General features: G+C 42.5%; 1 protein-coding gene and 1 pseudogene across 1 annotated transcript in view; one reads left to right on the forward strand and one right to left on the reverse strand.

Moving 5' to 3' along the window:
* Positions 1-6,000, forward strand: part of CADPS2 (calcium dependent secretion activator 2) — a 420,173-nt gene that overhangs the window by 94,741 nt on the left and 319,432 nt on the right. The window lies entirely within an intron of this gene.
* LOC103207247 lies at positions 2,215-3,391 on the reverse strand (annotated as a pseudogene).

Below are 6,000 nucleotides of genomic sequence, written 5' to 3' on the forward strand. Positions count from 1 at the left end.
TTGTTACTTACCGTCTTGTTCCGTGTGAGCCATCCTTCACCTTCACCCTTCAGCCAGTGATCAATTTAAAGTCCAAACCAAATCATATTATTCTCTTCTTAAAATACTGCCATGATTTCTTACTTATTTGGAATAAAAACAGACTTCTTATCATAGTGTGGAACCCTCAACAGAGATTCTCAATGTGTGGGCTTGGACCAGCAGTATTAGCTGTAGTCGTTAGGTGCTGTTGAGTTGGTTCCCAATCATAGCAACTCCATATACAACAGAACAAAACACTGCCCAGTCATTCTCACAACTGTTGCTGTCCTTGAGCCCATTGTAGCCATGTCAATCCATCTCATTGAGGGTCTTCCTCCTTTTTGCTGACCATCTACTCTACTGAACATGTAATATTTTCAGCATTTGAAAATTTTGTGGCCCTCCTCGACATCTGCTGCATCCAAAACCCTGGAGGCGGACGCTTCAGTCTGTTGGAACAGGCCTTCTTGTTGATTTTGACACACATGCAAGTTGAAGAAGCCCTGCTGTACATGTGTTGGCCTCTATCTCTAAATTTATCTTGTATTTACCTTGTTGTTTACTGTCATCCTTCTTTCACACCTTACTTTCTTTCTTGTCTCCTCAAGTATCTCATACTCATTCCTGATGCAGACTTTAGGTGGTTAGACATATTGCTGTAGCCAGAGCACATGTGTTCACACACACACTTAGAAGAATTTAGTGATCAGTTTTGGTTGGCAGGATTGTCGGTAATGTCTCCTTCACATATTTATCTATTTTTATAATTAGAAAAAATAAGTTGCTTTTTAGATTTTTTTTTAATTTGAAGGAAAAAGCTATACATGATTTAAAATCTACAGTCTAAAATTGTATCGCTATGTATGTAATAAGACAGGGTTCTGTTATGGGTTGCATAGTGTCCCCAAAAAAGTTATGGTGAAATTCTAAACCCTGTACCTGTGAATATGGTCCTGTTTGGAAAAAGGGTTTACTTTTGCTGTGTTAATGAGGCCGTAGTACATAGGGTGGACCTTGAACCTAATCCCATCTGAATGGTGTCATAAAAAGGGGAAACAGACATGGAGAGTCATGGGCACAGGAGGAAGATGCCATGTGAGGATCTATCTATGAGCCAAGGAACAAAAAACACCACATGCTACCAGAACCAAAAGGTGTGGATAGGGCAGGGCCTTGCCAGTGCCCCAGATTCAGATTCTTGGCCTCCAAAATTTCAGAGCAATCAATTCCTACTCTTTAAAGCCACCCACTTGTGGTACTTTTGTTGTGGCAACACTGGGAAGCTAGGACAGCTTCAAAAATGAAGTTTGTCGAGTTGTTTTTTCCAATTAAAAAACTGTATTTTAGCCTAAATAAAGCATTTTAATTAGAAAAAATAAGAAATAGAGCACTTAAAAATAGGTTTATACACCTACTAAAATGGCTAAAATCCAAAGAACTGACAATAACAAATGCTGACAAGGATGCAAAACAACAGAAATTCTCATCCACTTGTGGGAATGTAAAATTACACAGCCACTTTGGAAGACAGTGGCCTCTAAAGTGTTTTCCAGCAAACTTACCAGTTTCTGATAAAGTTAAACATAGATGTACTATAAAAAAAAAAAAAAAAAACCTCACTGCTGTCAAGTTGATTCTGACTCATAGCAACCCTTTCTTGGGTTTCTGAGGCAGTATCTCTGCATAAGTAGGTTGCCCAGTCTTCCTTCCAAGGAGTGGCTGGTGAGTTTGAACTGCCAGCCTGTTGGTTAGCAGTCAGATGCCTTAGGCACTACACCAGTGCTCCTATGTGGCCCAGCAATTGCACTCTTAGGTACTTACCCAAAGTAAGTTTTTGAAGTTTTTGTCCATACAAAAACGTATGTATGAATTTTTTTCCCCACACATTTAATTTTTATTTGTTATGATTTCTTAAGGCTGCACTAAATATTTATTTCATTTATTTGCTTGCTGCTTTTATTTTATTTGCTGAAAGTAAAAGGGGACTTCTATGGCCTTTTTCATTCTTTTCCTGAAAACCGCCTTAAGCAACATTTAAGCAAGCTGAAGGGAAAATGGGGTTTCATAAATTCACTTGGGTGAAAGGAAAGTTTGCTTTGTTAATCATACTCTATGGTTGGTAATGAACGGCTTGTAGAATTATGTTTCACTTTTAACTGCACTTAAGTTTTAATTAAATTTGGGTTCCCTTCCTTAGAGCAGCTTGTACTGATGAAGGTGCATATGCTGGGTGATGTTGCAGCCATCATCAAACATGTGGTGAATGTTCTCGGTGTCCACGGTGCAGGTTAAGTAGGGGTAGCAAGAGTGGTTCCATCTCCTCTGGCAGTGCTGAGTCTTAGTAATGCAATGCAGATAAAGTGTTCAGCCTGAGTCACACATGGGTTGGATTTCCCAGCAAGGACTTTCTCAGGGAGCAGGTCTTGCTTATTGAGGAGCAGAATCACAGAGATGGTGCACGGCATCTATTGTTTCAGATGCTTTGGGAGAGGTTCAAGGCCTCCTGTAGACGTTTGGCCTGGTTGTCCTCCCAAATAACTGTGTTGTAGCTGCTGCTGGTCACTACACAGATGATGGCTGTCACATCACTGAAGCATTGGATGCATTAGTAGCATTCATCACATTGGCTGCCCACATCAAATGTGTACATAGTCAGCCTGCTTGATGACATCAATCTGGTCTGTGATGTACTGGGTGCAGTTAATGAGCTGGTACTGGGTGTGCTCGTAGCAGGCACGCACTCTGTCACCCTCCCAGAGAGCCTTGGTGTGCTCGTAGAACTTGGGAGGGAAAGTGAAGTCTGGTATGTTTGTCATGCTCAGGATTAGTCCACTCTGACTAAGTTCTCAAGGTTGGCCAACTCCACAGAAGGAACCAAGTAGCTCCTGGTGGCCAGGTTACTCATTAATGTTTCAGTGGCCTATTTCAGGTTGTTTTTGATATTCTGCACTTTTCACTGTCTCTACTCCCATTAATGTGCAGGATCCTCATCTCCTTCACAGTGGTGCTTTTACCAAATTCTCCTTGTGGTGCAGTGATTAAAGCATTCAGCTGCTAATCAGAAGTTTGCAGTTTGGACCCACAAACTGTTCCATGGGAGAAAGATGAGGCAGTTTGCTTCTGTAAAGATGTGTCGCCTTGGAAACCCTATAGGGCAGTTCTACTCTGTCCTTTGGGTTGCTGTGAGTTGGAATCGACTTGATGACAGTGGATTTGGTTTTTGGTCCAGCACCCAGCATCAGCAAGCAGTGCACGGCCCAGTAGACCTGCTTGTCCTTCTGCAGCTGCTTCTCGATCTCTTATTGGCCTTGCACTGCACCTTCTCCTCATTGTACTAGTCCTCAGGGTCGCTGTTGCCGAGGCATTCCATGATGGCAGCAGTAGCAAGCAGGCATAGCTGCATGGCAGAACAGGGAATGCCAGGCATGGGCTTGGCTCTTCAGGCACAACAGGCAGACTGTGGCCAGGGCCAGACACCTACGTGTGAATGTTTATAACAGCTTCATTCGTAATTGGTGAAAACTGGAAACAATAACCAAGATAACCTTCAACAAGAGAATGGAAAACTAAACTGAGTACAACCATATAGTGAAATACTATTTAACGATAAAAAGAAATAAGCTATTGGAGGTGGAGCAAGATGGTAAAGTGACTAGAGGCTTCTGTTTACTCCCCTATCAAGTAACCCCTTGAACAATGAATAAAAACCAGCACAGACCAAGATCTCAGAACCCTGTACGGCAGCTGAGATGTTGGAGAGTCAGGGTAAGTTTACAGGTGGGGGAGATAAGGAATAAAAACCACACAGAAGCAAGGGATTTGGCAACACTGCAAACAGGACACAGAAAGGGAGCTAGTCTGAGGAGGCTGTAGCCTGAGTTTGAAGGCATTGCAGATTGGCTGTGGTAATTCATGGGCCTCAGAATTGAGAGGGGGTGATGGGACACCATGATGCCATTAGAGAGTAACACTTGCATCTCACTAAGACCTGAGTTGATGGGCACTAGAACCAGAAGGAGCTACATGGGTAGCAGAATGAGGAAATATTTCCAGGCAACACAGAGAGAAATGGCTCAAAGCAGGACACCATGGGAGAGCCTGTACAGAGGTGCCTAAGAGCACCCCTCCACAGGAAAGTCACACCATACCACTTACATTGTTGTTGTTGTTATGTGCCATGGAGTTAGCCCCAACTCATAGCGACCCCTCTTGGGTTTCCAAGGCGGTATCACTACAGAAGTAGATTGCCCAACCTTCCTTCTGAGGAGTGGCTGGTGGGTTTGAACCGCCAGTCTTCTGGAGTGCCTTAGGCACTATGCTACTAGAGCGCCTATCTAAATCCCCCACCTGCCATGACTATTGAATTCCAGAACAGACCACCAAAGTTCCTAGAATTAAAGGATCATATCAGTGAGTCAGAAAAGGCATTTGATATAATTCAACACCCTTTCCTGATTTAAAAAATAATAATAAAAAAGAACTCTCAGCAAAATAGGAATGTTGTTGTTGTTGTTATGTGCCGTTGAGTCGACCCGACTCATAGCGACCACTCCTTGGGTTTCCAAGGCAGTATCACTACGGAAGTAGATTGCCCATCTTCCTTCCGAGGAGTGGCTGGTGGGTTTGAACCGCCAGCCTTCTGGTTAGCAGTCAAGTGCCTTAGCCACTATGCTACTAGAGCTCCCAAAATAGGAATAGAAGGGACATGTCTCAGCATATTTAAGGGCATACATCAAAACCAGCAGCCAACATTATAGTCAGTGAAGAAAGACTGTAAAAGCTGGTTTTCCCCAAAACGAGGCTGCAATCCAGGGTCATACATTGTATTTGTTTGTCGTGACTCTAACCTAACCCTAACCTAACTTACTGCCATTGAGTTGAGTCCTACTCATAGCAACCCCCATTGGGTTTCCAAGGCTGTAAATCTTATGGAAGCAAAGGGCCTCATGTTTCTTCCTTGGAGCGTCTGAGGGTTTCCAGACCAATCTTTTGGTTAGCAGCCAAATGCCTTAACCACTGGACCACCAGAGCACTGTTAGTCATGACTCTGTTGGTGGTGGTGGTGTTAGGTACCAATGAGTTTTCTCCAATTCGTGGTGACCCTGTGTACAGCAGAACGAAGCACTGCCAGGTCCTGCACCATCCTCACAAGATTTGCTGCACTTGAGCCCTTCGTCACAGCCACTGTCCCCTTATTTGGACCGGCCCCCAGCTTTTGTTCTCTTTTCCTTTCTTTTTTAGCTTTCATGACAGTGACATTTTGAAAGACGTCAGATAAGTTGTTTTGCAGAATGTTTACTGTTTCCTCAGGTCATTTTTAGCAATGCATCCCATCGGGAGTCATAGAATGCAGCTTTCCCTAGTTCCAGTGATTTTAGGTATGATCACTTAGTTGAGGAGACATTTGCTACCTCATTTCAAAGCATGCTTTTTTTTTTTTGTCTTTTGTATTTAATAAAAAATATCTGTTGATATTACCTTCCACCAGTTGTCTGCAAACAGAGATTTTTAAAATTCACTGTGTTAAAATCAGTTTCCATTGTTTCTCTTTTGTGATGACTGTATTGTCCCGAAGGCTTGCGGGTATCTGTGTGTGTGTACGTGTCTCTTTCCTCCTTTCCTTTCCCTTTTCTTTGCTAAATGCTGACCCACCAGGCTTTCCTTTCTGGCACATGTCCCCCTGCACTAGACCTGCAATAAGCCCTAGTCCCTTTCATTGATAATGGCATTGAAAATTCCACATCCTGTGGATCATCACTTCATAGCTAGGAAATAGAACTTAAAAAAAATTAATGTGTTTACTCATTTTTGGTCTTAAAATACACAAAAAATAATTTCCTAAATACAATACCAATACCACTACCAAGAATACACTTACAAAGTAGAGTTCAGTGTTTCTTACAGTTTTTTTTTTTTTGTCCTTGGAATATATCCCAGTAAGTATGTATGTCTGATTATTAGGTTCAAGAGTCAGCAAGT

Source organism: Orycteropus afer, unplaced genomic scaffold (genome assembly GCF_000298275.1).
Source record: "Orycteropus afer afer isolate SDZICR_OR568_19922 unplaced genomic scaffold, OryAfe1.0 scaffold00359, whole genome shotgun sequence".
In the NCBI taxonomy this organism is placed as follows: Eukaryota; Metazoa; Chordata; class Mammalia; order Tubulidentata; family Orycteropodidae; genus Orycteropus; species Orycteropus afer.